General features: G+C 51.3%; 1 long non-coding RNA gene across 1 annotated transcript; it reads right to left on the bottom strand.

Annotated features, from left to right (window-relative positions):
• Window positions 1–8,445: 8,445 nt before the first annotated feature.
• On the bottom strand, window positions 8,446–13,784 carry LOC311586699. The gene is made up of 3 exons (XR_014775627.1): window positions 13,489–13,784; window positions 9,011–9,168; window positions 8,446–8,580 (listed from the first exon to the last, which is right to left on the bottom strand). It is a non-coding gene; the product is annotated as an uncharacterized lncRNA (long non-coding RNA).
• Between the last annotated feature and the right edge of the window lie 4,082 nt (window positions 13,785–17,866).

Genomic DNA, 17,866 nt, shown 5'->3' with positions numbered 1-17,866 from the left:
AACATGTTCGCAGCCTCCGTATTTAGTTGGTTACTATAGGGTCGGGATGCCGTAGGTCTGAGAAGCTGAGCTGGGGAGCTTGTACCACAGCGATGCAACAGGGGTTCATGGCAAGTGGTCCATGTGAGAAGCGGGCGAGTGACAACGGCTCTGTTGTGACACATCTCCTCGACAAGGGCACACCTCCTAATCCTTGCCAAACAGTTCCACCCACCGTATACTCACTCGTGAGCATGTGAGGACCAGCACACGCCCAAGCCCACACGAACCAGGCTCCATGCTGACAACAGACTATTTTCCATCAGCTTTTCCGTAGTGACAAGGACTACCCATGACGCTGGCTTTTGAAGGATCTTGGGAAGAACACATAGACATCCTTCAGAGGTGGAAGCAGAGAAGACCACCTGGGTGCCATTATGTAAATTGTACTATAAATGCAATTGTATGCTTCACAGTAAAGCAACAGTTGCCAGCTTGGATGAACATCTTTTTTTTTTTTTTTGACTCGGTGGGCTAAAAGGCAAAGGTTGGTTTTTGTGGCTCTAATGATCATCACTATTTACGGGCTCGCCATGATCTGCTCTTAGAATGCTTTCCATAATGCAGGAAAGAGGCCATCTGTGGTTTCTGGAGGATTCATCCCTCCTGGAGGTTAAGAGGCAAACCACACTGGACAATAGGGCATGCGTTTCAACAGCAGTTGCCCTGGGTGACAACATGCTAGTGTCCGTGCCTTAGTCTAGCTGTGTGATGCTGTCGTTTGTGACTTTATTACAATAAAGCGATTGCAATAAAACATGTCCCTATTATTACATGGATAGATATTCACATAATATTTGTATTTATTTATTAAGGTGGCCATCCTAGCTCTGACGGGGAGAAGTGAGAGCATTCCATCTGCAAAGGCCACTTAAACCCCGAATCTTCTCTCTCCTTCCCTTTTCTGCTGTCCTAACTCCTCTACAAGGCTGTGCTTGCCAGCATGTCGGAAGAGGACGATGCTGCTGAGATGAGCCGCTTTCTAGCCTTATCTACTCCATTAGCATCTTGACTCTCAGGACCATTTAGAACACGCTGTCCTTTTCTTGCCTTGTAGTAGAAGTGGTTATCCACCTAGCTATCCACTCACTCATTTGCCAACTAGACCTTCCTCCTATCTACTCAGAGTCACCACCTATCCATTCATTTATCCATCCATCCGCCCCACCCACCCAGCCATCACCCACCCACCCACCCAGCCATTGATTTATTCACCCACCTACTCACTCACCCAACCATCCACAAACCCATCATACACCCACCCACCCATTCATAAATACATCCATGTACCTACCCATCAACCCACCTATCCATCCATCCATCCATCCACACACCCACTCATCCATGCACCCACCCACCTATCCACCCATCCATCCATCCATCTATCCATCCATCCATCCACCCATCCATCCATGCACCCACCCACCTATCCATCCAATCCTCCAACCCTCAACTTAGACATCCATGAATCTACCTATTTATCAAACCATCCCACCAAACATCTACTCACCCACCTTTTCATCCACAGACAAGTATTTATATAACACTCCATAGTAAATACACAGCCTCCTTGAGAGTGTGTCACGAGAATATGACTCATAATCTATATTGGAGCCAAATTTTTGGATGTGTCTCTGTGGGAAGCCGCGCCCACATTCGCCATTACAAGATGGCGCTGACACCCTGTGTCCCATGCTGACAAACAACTAATCTGTGCATGTGCGAAGGGATTTTCCACTCGTTGTGCTCTGCCTCTCCCGTGGCATCATCTCGCCCGATGAGCAACAGCCAATCAGGGACTGACATCCTAAGCGGAGGACAGTTTCCTATATAAGGGAGGGGTTTCTGCTGTTTGCTCTCTCTGTCTCCGTTTTTCGTGTTGTAAGCTTATGCCCTTCCTCTCAAGAGGCAGTAAAGCTTTACTGCAGAAGGATCCTGTTTGTGTGTGCAGCGTCGTTCTTGCTGACGAGACGGTAACGCTAGCCACATATGGTGCCGAAACCCGGGAGGACTACACCATCGTCAGCACCTTCAGAGAGCCCCTGACTACAGGGAGGATTCAGAACTGCAGGGTTGGTAAGTTCGGAGAGGTATGCATATTTCTGAAATTCTTGGGCTGATTCTAGCTGTAATATTTGCTGCCGTAATTGTTAAGAGGGCAGTAGATGAAGGACAGGTCACCCTAGAAGTTCAGGATAGCATGTCAGAAACCGAACGTAGTGAGAGGCTGGGTGCGGGCGGGAAGAAGAATGCCCGTAAAAAGGAAAAAGCGGGCGGGAAGAAGAATGCCCGTAAAAAGAAAAAAGCGGGCGGGAAGAAGAATGCCCGTAAAAAGAAAAAAGCTCAGGACCCTCCTGTAAAAGGAGTGCAACCCCCCTCAGGACCTAGTTTACCGCCGAGAAAAATATCGAAAAGGTTTTATCCTTTAAAGGATCTCAAGGCATTAAATATTGATAGCTCTACAAGCTTTAATACCTCTGACAATGAGACTCCTGATTCGGAGGAAGAAGCCGAATTAGAGGAAGAGTCAGTCAGGTATGAGGAAGAGAGATACCACCTAGACGAACGAGAGGGTAATAAACAACCCTCCCTCAATTTATCTCGCAGGGTGGTGCCCACTGCTCCTCCACCCTACGAACTGCAGTCTGGATTTTCCTTCTGGCCGGAAAAGATTCGTAAAAAATTACATAATTTTTTTCCTGTGTTTGAAACAGAGAACGGGGGTCGAGTCCATGCGCCAGTAGAGTTCAATCTAATAAAGGACTTGGCTGAATCTGTTCGCAAATATGGGGTTAATGCAAATTTCACCCTGGTAATGTTAGAAAAAAATTGGCACTGGTACCCTAACCCCTTCTGATTGGCAGATGGTGGCCAAGGCCGCACTTCCAGATATGGGCCAATATATGAAATGGAGAGCCCTGTGGTTTGAGGCCGCTCAAACACAGGCTCGGGCCAATGTCCTTGCACTTACCCCTGAACAGAGGGATTGGACCTTTGATTTGCTAACAGGTCAAGGTCAATTTACTGCAAATCAGGTAAATTACCATTGGGGAGCTTATGCTCAGATTTTACAAACTGCAATTAAAGCCTGGAAAGCACTCCCTAAAAAAGGGGAAGCTAATAGGCGCCTCACAAAGATTATTCAAGGCCCTGAGGAGTCGGTCTCCGATTTTGTGGCCAGAATGACAAAAGCTGCAGGGCGCATTTTTGGAGATATTGAACAGGCTGAGACAAGTTTTTCAGTCTGCGGTAGAGTGGGGGAGGGTTCTCAGGTTGTTGAGACAAGTTTTTCAGTCCGCGGTAAAGCGGGCGACGGTCAGAGACCCTTTAAAAGTGGGAAACTCTTCGTCATGTCTGATCAGGGCGGCTCAGAAAGGGCTGCTGAAAACTAAAGACTTGAGAGACTCATGCTAAAAATGGAGTCGCTCGCACAAAAACAGCACGAGGAGGGTAGGAGGAGGAAAAAGGTGAAAGAGGCCACGCCCGAACGAGATAATCCGACATCTTGGCGTGCCTCGGAACTGGCACCGCCGCCTTATGCGGACACTTCACCTTTATCAGCACCACAGGGGAACTATCATTCTCTGTGCCCAGAGGTTTGGAAGCAGGCTCGTGCCACCTTCCCAGTGTTTGAGGATGCCAACACCAATGGCCATGATTAATGGAGGAGCATTTGGTAATGCTACTCTCAGCTGGAATACATCTGATCTTTTTAAAACTTCTAACAGGTGGTTCAGCTCGGATGCAAATGGAAATGTCAGGGTTATACATCTGTGCCATATAACAATTTTACATGTGCTGCTAATTTGTCTAAGAGTCTTTCAGCTTATCTCCAGGGGAACTGGTCCGCAAAGTTTGAAGAGATCTGTGCACCGCCATTGTTACACTGGTGGATGTATCTGCAGCTGATGGCCTTGCCTCTTGGATTCAACAAGCTATGCATCATCTTAAGGAGTGGGCAGGTATCGGGGCTTTAGCTATGGCCCTTCTGATTATCAGCTTCCTCTGCCTTGTGTTTCTTCGGCGCTTGGTCATATCCCGAAACAGAGACCGTGCCCTAATTGCACAAGCCTTCTATGCTATTGAGGCTGGACAGTCCCCTCAGGCTTGGCTGGCGGCCTTTAAGTCCTGATCCTCGTCACGTTCGGGGTGCAAGGCAAAGCACTGCACAGGAGGTACATTGTTTGCAGTTAATGGCTTCCTGGAGAGCACGTCTGATTGCATGTGGGCTGACACCCAAAATCCCACCTCCAGAAAAAGGTGTCGGTCGGGTCCAGAGCTAGGCTGGGGCCGAGCCCCTAGCTGAGTTCTGTTGTACATCAGTGGCCAAACTTCAGGGCGGGTTTCACACATGATCAAGGTGAATATCCTGGGTTATGGGTGGTCATACATCAGTGCCCTCTGGAGATCAGACCTCTACTCTCACCCGTTTCGTCCTGTTCTTACAAAATAAAACAGGGGGGACTGTGGAGAGCTGCGATGTGCCATGCCTTAACAAGGCGCAGGCTTCCGCCTTCTGCCATCCCGACGGCGAGCGCTCTCTAAGAAACAAGTCCTTATGTGGCAAAAGGCTGTGCAAGGGTAACTGGTGATCTGATGACGAGCAGTCCTGCTCTGACGCAGACCTATGAGGAGGTGACACCTGGCATGAGCTGATTGGCCCTTGAGTTGTACTTAAGCTTGGCCCTTCCCTTCTTCGGGGCCATTCCCACTGAGCTTAATCCTGAGTAAAGATCTCGAGGAGAAGTCTGGTTGTTGGCTTCTTATTTCCGCTGGACGGTCCGGCACCGACAAGTGGTTTTAACTGGCCCAACTGGGCTGTGAACAAAAACTCCCTGGACTATGTGTTACCTCGGTTCAATATGAAAATTTCACTAAAGCAGCTAATCTGTCAAAGAGTCTCTCTCAGTTTATTTTACAGAATTGGACAGCGGAGTTTGAACAGACCTTAAGAGAATTGCGGACTGCTATCATTCAAGTCAATTCCACACGGCTGGATCTGTCACTTACTGAGGGATTCTCGTCGTGGATATCCTCAGCCTTCTCCTTCTTTAAAGGATGGGTTGGGGTTGGATTGTTTGGAGCTGTAATCTGCTGTGGATTAGTGTTGACCCTATGGTTGGTCTGTAAACTCAGGGCTCAAACAAAAAGAGACAAGGTGGTTATCACCCAAGCACTTGCTGCTTTAGAGTCTGGGACCTCCCCTGATATATGGTTAACCATGCTTAAGCAATAAGTCGCTGGCTGCTCAGCTCTTGCACCCTCAGAGTCTCATCTCATTGCACGAGGTAGAGTGAGTAAGCTTCAGCAGCCCTGGAGAGTTGCATAGCGAAGCATTGCAGTAGAATGGCTCTGCGGCATATATGAGCTAATTCTAGGGAGGCATGTCATCTTGCATGAAGGTTGCGTGTCCCAGTGTCCTTCCCCCAGAAAAAACGGCACAGGGCCAGGCTATGACCTCTCCGGGTGAAGAGCTTAGGGGTGAGTTGTGTATGCAGGCCTGATATTTTGTTTGGGGATTTGACCTCTGTCTCCACTCTCCCTATTGGGTGTCTTATTGCTTCTTAATAAAATGAAAAGGGGGAGATGTGGGAAGCCGCGCCCACATTCGCCATTACAAGATGGCGCTGACACCCTGTGTCCCATGCTGACAAACAACTAATCTGTGCATGTGCGAAGGGATTTTCCACTCGTTGTGCTCTGCCTCTCCCGTGGCATCATCTCGCCCGATGAGCAACAGCCAATCAGGGACTGACATCCTAAGCGGAGGACAGTTTCCTATATAAGGGAGGGGTTTCTGCTGTTTGCTCTCTCTGTCTCCGTTTTTCGTGTTGTAAGCTTATGCCCTTCCTCTCAAGAGGCAGTAAAGCTTTACTGCAGAAGGATCCTGTTTGTGTGTGCAGCGTCGTTCTTGCTGACGAGACGGTAACGCTAGCCACATGTCTCCAGACCACAGGAAGGAAGCCACTGTCATAATGGACAGAGCATCTCCGATACCTTTGGATTTGGGGGATCTGCCCAACTTCACCACATACCTTAGACGTTACCTGTTGCCTAGGAACCAGCTCCATACTCTGAAATGAAGCGCAGCGAAGCTGAAAGCCACAGAGGGCTGACTGTGGAAACAAACACAGCAAGACAATGCGTGTAACCACACCGGAAGTTTATTTCCTACTGAGGTCACAGCCAGGGAGGAGAACAGGGCAATCCTTCCCATCAAAAGCACACAAGGGAAGCGGATTGGAAGGGATTCCACCATCTCCGCCAGGTTACTTCTAGGGTACCCAGAGCTGTTTCGGCCAGAGATGTGACTATGGTCGTGTGAGGCGATCAAGCCCGGGCGTGGAAGCGGCCTGAACGGATTCCTCTTACTAGAGAGTTAGCAGGCAGCTCTCTACTAGAGAAGTTACATTATCCAAGTGGCTAACCACAGAGCGCCCCCTAGTGGTGAGGAGACCGGCTACGTGTTCCCAGGCTAACCCATGATGGTGGATTTGGGTAACTAATTGAGCCTCAGTTTCCTTTATTTGTGAAGTGTGCTACTGATAGCATCTCAAGGCAGTTGGGAAAAGCCTGAGCCCTCCTCATCCTCCTTCCTCATTTTTTGGGTAAGATGGAGACTGTGGTGGTTTGTAGACATATGATCCCTGTAGACTCACGTGTGTGTGAGAGCTTGGCCAAAGGGCGTGGCACTGTTAGGGGGCGTGACCTTCTTGGAGGAAGTGCGTCACTGTGGGGGCGGGCTTTGAGGTCTCCTATGCTCAAATTGTGTCGGGTGTGGCACACAGTCTCCACAGTCTCCTTCTGCTGACTAAGGATCCAGACGTAGCCCTCTCAGCTCCTTCTCAGCACCATGTCTGTCTGCACGCCGCCATGCTTCCCGCCATGAAGATAGAGGGCTAAACTCTGAAGCTCTAAGCCAACCCCTAGCGAATGTTTTTGGTCATGCTGTGGTCATGGTGTCTCTTCACTGATATATAAAAACAACAACAACAACAACCAAACAACAACAACCAAAAACAAACAAAACAAAACAAAAACAACAAACCAGAAACCTTATTAGCTACTTTTCTGCTCCTGAGGTAAAACACCATGACCCAAACTAATTTAATGAAGAAAGTTTTTATTTTAGTTTATGGCTCCAGAGTCCTCAGGGTGGCGAAGGGATCGCATAAAATGAGGGGTGGGGGTGGGGGGGTAGAAAGCTGGCTGTGTCATGTTTCATTTGCATAGGGAGCGGCGGAGGATTTTGGGGGTGGAAGTAGGGGAAAGTCAGGAACTCTCAGCGCCCACCCCCAGTTTTGTACTACCGCCAGCAAGGTTGTACCACCTTCGCAAACAGCGCCACCATCTGGGGACCGAGTGTTCAAAAACCCGAGCCTGTGAGGGGCCTTTATCATTCAAACCACAGCCGACCCTAATCCCTCCATCATAGACCAATGCATAGCGCTAGTCTGGGAGTCCTGCCAGGGTGACACGCCTTTTTCCTAGGATTTGATGCAGATGTTTGAAAGATGACCATTTGCAGGAAATGGGACGCACAGCTATTTAAGACATGCCCGTACTAAAAATACCACCCTTGGAAGGCTGTTCCGTTCCAGGCTGCAGGCACAGGCACTCTAGATTTCCAAGGTTGACCTAGCCTTGGTTATGGGTTCGCGGCTGCTCAGAGGCACTCTGCAGTTGCCATGGGAACCAGCCACTCACAAAGTGTTCTTCTCTCGGGTCCCCTGAACTCTGCCACAGCTGCCGCGGCTAGCCGAGCGTCTTCTCAGATGCTGCCATGGGAACCACTGAAATGTTAAGCATCTCCATCTAGCCCACAGTCCGCCGGGTGGAGAGAGTCCCGTTGGGGATTGGGGGCGTGTGTGTGTGGGGGTGGGGTGGGTGGAGGATGGCCACGCAGTGGGGGCTGGGCCTCTAGAGCGTGGAGTTCCCCAGTTTCAGCCTCTTCTGTGGAGTAGTTAGAAGCGGCCAGCTAGGACATGCGCTGTTGGAACACATGCCAGTTAGCTGGAGAAGAGTGAGACCTCCAAAGCAGGCAGAAGAACATGGAAGAGAGATCCATTCTTTATCCTCTGAATGGCTTCCGGGTGGTGTAGGCAGGTCTGATCAACGGCTGGCCCCATCGCTGGGGAGATGTGGGACTTGAAACATTCTCAGAGATGGCCATGTTCAGAAGCTGAGTCCCGTGGACCTATAGAAATATAGTCAAATCATTTGTCTAGTTTTAGATTTATTGGGCTTACAGAAAGAAGAAAAACTCGGGGTATCCCTCTGATCTCTAGTGACAGATTCCGCCCCGCAGCTGATCCTGTCTAGTAGAACATGACCTGCCCTCTGTCCTGGCTAGGACACCAAAGCTAGCTTTTTCAGAGGTTGGGAAAACTTTATATTTACCTTCCTCACGGTATGTGAGGAAATAAATTCCCCTTTGACTCTCTTTCCTGCTCCTTTCTGGAGCCAGAAGCGCAGTGTGGCGTGCTCTTCAAGGCCTCCACGGCTGAGTCCATGTTCCTTCAAGGCCTGGCCTGTTGTGTCCTGTTTTAGGATTGAAAGCTCAGCCTTCCAGGATGCACATCCATTAAATAGCAAACGTAGGACAGGTACCTCCAGGCTTGGCTAGGCGAGCCTTGATGCCTGTGATTGGCTGAGGATACATACACTGTTTCTTTGCCTGTTATAGTGAAAATAATGCCTGTCTTACGGAATTGAAATGAATATAAATCCTTTCACATAGGAAGCGCCCAATCGATGGTAGGTATTTCCTCTGGGTGGGCATTTCAACGGTCGTGATATAATTGTCGAAAGCTCTACAATGTTTTTTTTATAGCCAATTCTGAGGTCCCAGAGGCCGGACAGCCAGGAGGCACCTTACAACTGCTCCCACGCAGGGCTCCCTGCCTCCTCATGTGCTGTGGGTCGTGAATAACACCAAAGGAAGCAGCAACGGCTGAGGGGGGGACTTTACCGAAAGTCTGTCTGGCTTGAGAATGCCAGTCCAGCTCAACGAAGAAAGAGTAGGAGGTTCCGAAGGCTGAATGTGGAGGAGACAGCTGGCCGGCCGATAGGAAACTCCGTGTAGACACTCCTGAGTTCTTAGGGAGTTCAGAAGTAGTCTAGCCGGCTCTGTAATGTAGGTCCAGGGGTCAGGGGACAGTACAGGGACAGGATTCTCACTGTAAAGAACTGGTCTTGGACAGCCCCCCCAAATCCACCCCCACCCCCAGTGCTCATGCCACCAAAGAGGTGCAGGCTCCTGGTAAAGGAAGTTACTCCCACACAGGGAGCATGGCCACTCTTTTTTGTTTGTTTGTTTTTGTTTTTGTTTTTCTGAGACAGGGTTTCTCTGTGTAGCCTTGGCTGTCCTGGACTCACTTTGTAGACCAGGCTGGCCTTGAACTCACAGCGATCCGCCAGCCTCTGCCTCCCGAGTGCTGGGATTAAAAGCGTGCGCCACCACCGCCCGGCTAGCATGGCAACTCTTTGAATTCTTCCGTGGAAAGTCTGAACGTCTTCACGGAGAAGTCAGGACTCCTCTCCTTTTCCTTGCATGGTGAGGTGTCCCGTGGGGCTGTGACTGTGGGAAAGGCTTTGCTTTTGCGCTCATGAATTACAATTGGTCAACTTCTTGCTCATGACAAGGTTGCCTAGAAGCAAGCCTTATGTGCAGAGTTCACAGCACTGAGGGTGACACTGAGCATGCGGAGTGACAGGAAGGGCCAGGGTCCCTCAGGGCACCGCGGTCCCCCAGGACCAGTGGCTCCTTCTATGGGGCAGGGCAGGAGTGCATGTGCAGGCAGGCCTCCAGGTAGATCTATGCTTTAGTGAACAGGTAGGCTTAGTGTCGCTAAAGGTCCTTCCCTGGGGAAACGAAAACAATGTCTACCCTTCCTCCTAAGGCCCCAAAGGTGAACTAAGGCAGATTCCACCACAGCTCACTCTGGGGGAACCAATGACTTCATCAGCCTTACCTACAGAGCATAAATGGGGGTGGGGGTGGGGTGGGGGGGAGGGGAGGGTATAGGTGTGGATGCTTCCCTCCCAAAAGGTTGCACTGCACAGTCTTTCCCAGGAAGGATCATGGTCTTCCCAGAGCTACAGAGATGGAGCCCTGCTACCCTGCCCCTAGTTTTCCCCAGCCCACACACTCCATCCCCTCGTCAGCCCCCCCCCCTGCAATGAAAATTACCCAGAGCAGGTACAGAGTGGCTGGACACACAACTCAGCAGGCTCAGATGGTCTTTTGCAAACAGAGAGAGCTGAATTCCTGAAGGTGGTTGTTTGCCTGGGAGGACCCTCCAGTGTGTGAGTAGCCAGCCACCCAGTTTGCTCTGTGAAGATGCGTGAGGAGAGCAGGCCTGGGCTGCCGTCCTGTGGGCCCTACAATGAACATGCTGCCTCTACTTCCTTTTTCTCCCATTCACCTCACAGGGAAGAGGATGCTACCACCTGGGGAATCATGCATCCCCCTAACTGCCTCCCTCTGCTTTGAGGTCAATAGACCATTGGCCTCTAAAATCTGCACTCCTTATGCCTGAAATGTCTCCTCAGAATTCCATCTCACCCGGGGGTGGGGGGGGTGTCGCTCTCTATTCAAGTGGTTAGTAAATATTGCGCATTCCAAAACAGAAGCCAAAACCATCACGGTCTCCAGAAGACTGAACTTCTGCTAAGCAGCAGGGCAAATGGAAGGTTCCAGCAAGTTTGTCCAGGATCGGCAGGGATCGGCGCCCGACTCACTTTCCATCCAGCCATGTTACGCTGTCAGGGGCTTCAGCATTTACCAAGTGCAAAGAGAATACGGCCAAATGGGGCGTTGGCAGTGGATGTCGGCAGTGCCGAGAAAGGACGGCCCTGGGGGACGATGGGAAAAGTCGTTGTTTGGGCTGGGAAAGAACCCTGGGAAAATCTTCGTCTATTTAGATGCTCTACCCCTTTCTTTCACACAAGCAAAGCTTATGTATGAGAATCAAACTTACTCTGGTGCATACCTACGGAGCCCTAGGGTCAGATGAAGCGGGGAGGGGTGCCAAACCTCCAGGCTGGGGCAGGGAGCCCTTCAGAACAGAGCCTGGCCCCGCTTGCGTCCCCCGGGGCCTGCCAGAGAGCCCTGCAAGGACTCTGGATCTCATTAAGCCGCCGCTGCCTGTAGCCTGGCCTCGGCACGGGTCTGTTTTCTATCACTTGGCTGTCGATTTGACCTGTTGTCATCATCCGAGGGCACATTCCTGGCCCGTGGCTTAAGAGAAAAGCATACTTCTGCCTGCAGCGGAGGCGCGCTCTGCACAGTTCTGAGGCGCTCTCTCTCTGCGCTCCTCCCCCCTGTCTGTATCTGGCTGCGTGCTTAGCTTTGATTTCAGAGGCAGGCAGGATGCGGGAGGGCCGGCCCCACCCCCACTCCCCACCCTCCCACTCCCCCAGTGAGGATCTGCCTCAGAGCTGAAAAGTGCAAACGCAGCCAGCCAGATGAATGTGTGCTGCAGTGTTTGTGGTGGAGGGCCGCCAGGGAGTCCTGGGACTCTGCGTCTTTACTGGAAACACCCAATAAAACTGCTGCCCTCAAGGCCTCCTGCGGTTTTAGTGCTGGGCTTTAAATGTTCCTCCGGGCTGTGGAGAAGGGTTCTTGGACCATATTTCTGCTTGCAGCCCTACACCAAACATGGTTTTCCAAAACCCAGCCTACTTGGAGCTAGTCTGGCCTGGAGAGATTAGGGCTACTTCTTGGATACAGGGGCCTATATACATCAAGATGATGTCATACCAGGGACTTTTCACCAGTGAGTTCAGCGCTGCCTATCCACGTCGGGGTGACTTTCAAAGTCACCTGCCTAAGATGGAGAGGTAGTCTGGACAAAAGTCCAGGCTGTCTTTGAACAAAAGCGTCAGCATCTCTCGAGATTGTAGCCTTGTAAAGAAGGCAGCACTGTCTGACAGTTCCGCTGTGGCTGGATTTCTATTGGTCAGGTAGCCAGAAAATTAAAGACTCTCCCTGTGGAACAGCTCCATAGAGAAGAGACCAGCTTCAGCCTCGAGGTTGTCCGGGTGTGGAAGGCTGGAGTCAGCACGCTGCAGCTGGGGCCAGTGCTGAGCTAGCCGGGCCCTGGCGGTTAAGAATCTGGGCTCAACTGGAGAGTTGGTGGTGCCAAAGGATTAAATAGTAGCTCTGCTATGGCAGGCCCTGCTGGTTCCCACAGTGGAAACCTCAACACACAGAACATCGCACTGGCCGCGTCCAGAGGTCAGTGTTCTACCCAGGACCAATGCCCGTTCTCAGCAGACAGGATTACTCAGGGCCGAGGCTGGACCACCAGGGATGGCCGGCCAGTGACTGACGCACCAGTCAACTTCTGATGAGCATTTGAATCTGACCCAGTCTGATTTTTCCCAGTCCTTTACATTTTTCCTCTGACTGACAAGGACGGCCGGTCTCTACGCACTCCTCTCATCAGCTCGCATTGTTGTGTCTGCCTGACATGGTGTTCGCCCCGAGGAATGGTCTAATTTTTAACTGCAGGCATCTGTGACTTCAGAGGACCCAGCAGAGAGGGGAGGGGGTGAGAAATTACTTAGCGAGGGGAAGGGAAAGCTGTTTGTAGTCAGGGATCAGAAGCAGCACAAGGCAGATCCCAGAAACCGGGCAGGGATGTTGTGATGGGTGAGTCTTTATTGTCAGCTTGTCTGCGTTGAGAATCGTCATGCAAACCATACCTCACAACATGTTGGCTGTACAAGCAGATGACATGACTGCTTCATGGTGCGGGAAGAGGTTTACTGTAGATGAGAGAGAGAGAGAGAGAGAGAGAGAGAGAGAGAGAGAGAGAGAGCACCCAGAGGCATGTGGAAGAGTCCAGAATAGAGAGAGAAAATAGCAGATAGACTAAACATGACCAGGAGAGCAGAACAGAGGGAGAGGAACAGGGGGGGGGGGGGAGACAGACAGACAGACAGACACAAAGAGGAGCACAGCAGATGAGGTAAGGGGCATTCAGGATGGTATGGCTGGAGACAAGGATGAAAATTGTCAACAAACATGTAACACTTGTGATACCAAGGCACCCTCGACGCCAGCACGCACTTTAGTGTGCTAACAGGCACCATAGGTAGTCATTTGTCCCTTTTGCCTTTTGGAATTCGGAGATGGAGTTTACCTTGGACCCAACTTCCCTCCCGTGAGAGTATTTTCAGAAAGGTTTAGCTGAGGTGGGATGACCCACTCTGCAGTGGGCGGCGCCAGCGCATGGACTGGTGCTGACTAAAAGGACCTGCTTCCTGCAGAAACCTCACGGCAGCTGTCCCGCCTCCCTGGCCATGATGGTGTGCACCCTCAAGCCTCGGGCCCAAGCAAATCCTCCCTTCTTTCAGATGTTTTTGTTCTGTTCCTGTCACAGCAACAAGACAAGGATCTGACACAGACACTCAGGAAGGGGCAGACCCTTCAGGACTTACTGTCACCAATGCTGCCAGACTTCTCCTGCGTTCTAGCCGAGCCCCTGCTTTTGTGCGCATGTGTTTGGTCCCTTGACTCCAGGTGGGTGGTCTCCTGGATGCTGGCATCCCCCACATCTCAGCTTCCTTGCTCTCAGTTCCCTAGACGAGGGTACCTCATCTGCCACTGCCAGCCACGGCCCCTCTTTGAGATCTGCGTCAACTGTCCTGGGGTTGGGGAGGAGCTAGATGCTTGGACAGTGGCGTTAGCTTCCTGTCACTATAGGACACCTGAGGCAATCAGCTCATAGACAGAGATACTGTATTACCTCTGGCCTGGGTGACACGTCACAGCTGGAGTCTGTGGAAGACCAGAAATGCTCCATTATGGCCAAGTCAAAAGAGAGGGAGGCAAGGGTCCCACAGTGACCTGGAAACCTGCCGTTAGACCCCACCTCCTAATGCCGCCAACCCTGAAGTCAAGCCCTAACACACAAGCCTTTGCTTAAGGGGCAGTTAGAGCCGTGGCCATGTTTGCTATCTCCTTTATCTACCTGAAGGTCTTCAATGCCTACTGTAGGTCTACCAGATAGCCCAGCAAACTTTATCTACCTGAAGGTCTATAACTGAACCCTATGTGCCAAGTCTCTTTTACCGTGTAAGGCATCATGCTCTCTGGTTCCTGGGATTGGTATCTTGGCATCTTTGTGGTAGTGCTGTGGAATAGTCTACACTGTACTACCTGGAACATTCATGACGCCATCTAAGGGTGGGTGGGGCATTATTCTGTTTCCTGTAATGAAGAAACCAAGATAAGAAGACACGAAGAACTTGGGTGGTCGACAACTCTTTGTAGATGCTCAATTAATGCTTCTGGGCTAAAGTGGATCTTTAAAAGCCAGATGAATTGCTCCAGCCGTAGGAGCAGTCTCCCTGGAGACTTGGGGATCATTCTCTGAGGTCACTGGAAATTTATCAATTCTGGTGTCTCTTGATTGCCACTTTCTAAAGAGCTCACGAACACTGGGTTGTCCCAGACTGGCTGGCTTGTTCCTTAGGAGAGCTCTTCAAGAGCTATTGTTTGAGCAAACCGTGTCACAGAGGATGGAATTGAGCATGCTCCCTGTCGTAGAATGTGGAGTTGGTGTGCAGTGCTTTCCTTCCTAGCTCCCTCTAGTCCCGCAGTCACCCAGCACATCCTTTGTGTGCATACTGGGCACATGCTAGAAAAGCAGAGCTGAACCTCTTGACGGGCCTGAGAGTCACAGAAGCCCCAAACACACAAATATATACAATTGTCCTTAACTGTCAGGAGGCGTGGAGAGAGGAGAGGGGCATGAACTGGAAAGACTCTGAATAGGTCATTTCACCTCTGACGAGCACATTTGGACAGAAACATAATTGAAGAGCTTGTAGGGCATCAAGATACCCCAGGACACACAGGGTGGAAGACCTGGCTGTGCTGAGCTTGAAGCTGGTCAAGTTTAGAGAACAGAGGAAGATGGCCAGCTGGGCAGGATCATGGGAAGGGAAGGGTTATTCTCCTCAGAGACAGCACAGCTCCTTTGCCCCGCAGGCCTCTGTTTCCGTCTGCCTCTGGGTTCGAAGGCTTTCTGTTGGCTCTCATTAGATAGGTTCAGCTGACCTAGAACTTGTGACATAGCCTCAGTGGGGCGCAAACGTGTGAGCGTCCTGCATCTGCCTCCTGAGTGCTGAGATTACCGGCCCTCAGGTCTTAATAAACACACCATTGGAAATAAGATGGGACGTGTTTCCCACGGAGCATCTGTAAGGCGCTGGGAGGCGGCTGAGCACATGTGGTACCATCTCAGCACAGCCCGCCTTCTCCCTAGCGCTCATGCCTCCAGCCCTGCGTCTTGAGTCAGCATCCCAGCATCGCTGCCCGCCAGGGCTCCAGGGTCAGAAGGCAGATGCGTTTCCCGGCTCTGGTTGCATCCCAAGTAGCTGTAGAACTGGGCAAACCATTTAACCTTTCTGACGTTCCCTTTCTGAGTGGCGATAATAGACTCTTCTCTGGCTGGGGCGAGGGTTTGAGGAGCCAGAGGATGTGAGGTTCCAAGCCCGGCGCGCCGAGTGCTCAGCTGCCAGCTGCCGTAGCTGGGACACTCTGCCCAAGGGGAGCTTTAATTGTAGGCTCTTTCCCTCTCTCTAGATTCCAGGGTTTGCTTCCAAACAATTAACAGACCGGAGGGTTCTGTTACCTCTCAGGCACTGGTGGCCAACAGACTCCCCCATGTTGGCAAAAACACTGTCTCTAGAAGCCGGGCCATTCAGGCAGGTGCCAGCTTGCTGCTCCATAGCTCCCTGTACAGCCGAATCGGTGACAGTTATGCAAGACGCTTGCTTAAATATTTACCTTGCTCAGAGCCACCCCAGTGTGGCAGGGTGAGGAAGAAAACCTGAGAAATGGCATCTTTGGCATCCTCTGCTCCTAGCCTGCTGGAACATATGCCGTTGATGGGATGTAGCCTTGACAGACTCACCAGCCTGTTGCTTTAAAAAAAAAAAAACAAAACCATAGCAGTAATGATCTCCACTCAGACTGGGATGGACTCAGAAATGCCTGGTCCCTGGTCAAGCTGAGAAGTCTGAGTAGTTCCCATCTGCCGATTCCCCATGAGTCGGTCCCTGCATCCACCACAGGGCGAAGGTGGGAGGGGGCATTCAGTTCAGCTTCATAGTCACTGCCATCACTATCTCCACCGCCATTATTTTTTTGATAGATAAGGACACCTGTGTCTCAGAGAACCACACGAGTTAATAATACCAGGGGCACACAGCTAGAAGAGGCTCCCGGATGTGCCTCTGGTTCTAGCAGCAAGGCGTAAAGGATGCGGCAGGTCCTACGCAAAGGCTCTTGGCACAATATAGGTCCCTAAAGGTGCCACAGTAGCCCAGCTACCCTGGCTTTACTTGATGGAGCATGGGATGTCGTCACAATTAAGGCAGCCCAGTGCTTGCCCCTGGCTGCTTCCACTGAACTCTGCTGCACAGGGTCAGAGGTCAGCTGTTCGAAGTGCTAAACAGGGAGCTGGGGTAGGGCGGCCTCTGTTTCCTGAGGACACGGAACAACTCTGTGGAGGGACTGACCTTTCTCTCAGGGTGCCCAGGGAAGAACAGCACCACCACCACCACCACCACCACCACCACCACCAACACACACACACACACACACACACACACACACACACACACACACACACACCCCATTTCCTCACCAGAGAGGTGCTCACTGCTCCTGGGAAGAGACCTCCTGGGGTCCCTTGCAACTCCAGGGGCCAGGCTATCCAAATCTGTGTGCAAACGTATTCTAGTTGGTTCTAAAAGCCCAGGGGCCCTGGGTGGCTGCTGCCCACCCCTGGAGACAGAGCCAGGAGATGGGTTTAACTTGGAAGCCTCTCCAGGAGTTTACGCTATGCCACCACCGCTGTGACCATTAGGCATTGCGCTCTTGAAGGTGCCGCGGCTGTGCCAGATGACAGCTTCTCCATCAAGACATTTAGATTTCTTGAGGCTTTGGGAGCCAGAGATCTGGGACTGTTTTTGGCAATTTTCCCTCCCAACACAGCTTTCTTGAATTTCTCATTTGGCCCCAGCAACATTTCTGAGAGTCCTTTGAGGGTCTCAGGGTATGTTCTAGAAGACAGTGAAGTTGATGGTCACACTGCTGTGGAGGGCAGGCCAGGGCCATCGTGGGCTCTGCCTTGGGGAACCGTTTTTCAGCCCCGAGCCCCACACTGTCTCCTGACCCCAGGGTCTGAGGAGGCCGTGGGCTGTACGAGGACAAGCAGCAAGGGCTCAGAGCAGTTCTGTGAACCCGACAGGGCTAAGGGTCTCCATGGAAGTCTGAATTCCAAGGAGTTATTTGAAAAAACAAAGTCTTTTAAATCAGGCTTTAGGGCTGTAAGTCAGGCTCTGGGGCCTGTAGCCCTGGGCCTGGCTTTTTTTTTTTCACACCATCTTGGAGCAGTTTCTAAGTCAGGGCAGTATAGGCCCATATGGGATATATATGCATGTGCGCATATACATGTATGTATATAATCAGTTGGGGCACTGTGTGTATGGGAACTATTGTTAAATGTTCTGCGAAGGAAAATAATCTTAATAAACAAACATAAGGTGTTGATTTAACAAACGTCTGTTTTACACAAAAGCCTGACAGCTAAAGAGGAGCAAGGACAAAGATGGGCGCCCTACCCCCCCACCCTCTACCCCCTCACCCTCCCACTCCCCATCCCCCCACTATCCCACCCCTACCCCCTAAGCCCCCATCCCCCCATCCCCCACCCCAGCCTCCCACTCTCCTCACCCATCACCCCCCACCCCCACTCTCCTACCACCCAGCCCCCATCCCCCACCCTCCCACCCCTCAGCCCCA

Source organism: Acomys minous (assembly GCF_964271855.1).
Source record: "Acomys minous genome assembly, chromosome: 16".
Taxonomy (NCBI): Eukaryota; Metazoa; Chordata; class Mammalia; order Rodentia; family Muridae; genus Acomys; species Acomys minous.
This window is presented reverse-complemented; position numbering and strand designations above follow the sequence as displayed.